Source organism: Labrus bergylta, chromosome 4, assembly GCF_963930695.1.
Source record: "Labrus bergylta chromosome 4, fLabBer1.1, whole genome shotgun sequence".
NCBI classification, from domain to species: domain Eukaryota; kingdom Metazoa; phylum Chordata; class Actinopteri; order Labriformes; family Labridae; genus Labrus; species Labrus bergylta.
The window spans coordinates 17,096,992-17,098,285 of NC_089198.1; positions in this window are offsets into that span (position 1 = coordinate 17,096,992).

Consider the following 1,294-nt stretch of genomic DNA (forward strand, 5'->3'; position numbering starts at 1 on the left):
CTATGGACACAGACATAGAGTCTGTTTTCTGCCAGGAATTTCCAAGAGCAATTCTGGAAGAAATCTCGGAACCAGTTGAGGAAATGGCCTCGTGTCTGTAAATGTTTTTATTACTATATTTCTACTGCTATAGGCTACTGTATATTTTGGAGAAACCGTAGCGATCGAATTTCCCTCTGGGATTAATAAAGTATTTCTGATTCTGATTCTGAAATCGAGGACCTTAGTGGGAGTGGCCTGCGGTGCTGTGCATTCTTGGATTTGGTGTCTTTCAGCCACATGAGCCAAAAAGACACTTTCTGCCTTTTCTCGTTCAAGAAGGCACCAACTTCAAAATTTATTTCAAATATCTACTACATATATGAACCAATGTCAAAACAGATACATGTTTCAATGGGTGAAGTATCCCTTTGATTCTCATACATACATCATACATCAGTGGAAAAGCAATTCATTTTATAAAGCCTTAACTAAAGTTTCCAAAGTGTCTTGGTTTTCAAAAAAGTAATTAGTGAAAAAAAAAAAAAAACATTTGATTTTTCTTTTCTTTTGTTTAGACCCACTCTTTTTACTTCTGCAAAATTATGACACATTCATTGAAAACAGCATTACCTCTGAATACATCACTGTGAGCATGTTGTCAGTGTTTGTCTCCTCACCTTTGCTGGCAGAGAGAATTACTGGCTTTAGGCCAGTGGACATGGACGTATAATTGTTTGGAGAACAATTTTGTAGATGCTTTGCTTGTAACCGGTGGGTGTCCTTGTCATTTTTTATTTGATAATTGAAATTGTTTAACTTTTGAGAAAAATATTTGAAAAGCTTTTTTTCTTTTGTCATTATTTTTTATGCTGTTTTCCTTTTTTGTTTTGCAGCCAGGGGAAATACTGTTTATTATTGTTTAGAGTATGAATTGCATATAGATGAATGCAACACTATTTTCAAAGAAAGGTAGCCTCAGTGGCAATTAAGTATCTTGGCTTGTCTTAGCTTAACTTGGCAGATCCTATCTTATCCTAGCTCATTGTAGCTTGGCTGAGCTTCCATCCATTCATCCATTATTTGTAACACTTGTCCTGTTCAGGATCACAGGCTGTCATTGGGTGATAGCGGTACACCTTGGACTGGTCTCCAGTCAATCACAGGGCCAATATACAGAGACAAAAAAACAGGCACACCTAGGGGCAATTTTAGATTCTCTATACCGAACGAGCATGTCATTGAACTGTGGGATGTGGAAGGAAGAAGGGAACCCACGCATGCATGAGGGGAAAAAAGGAATTCCACACAGAAA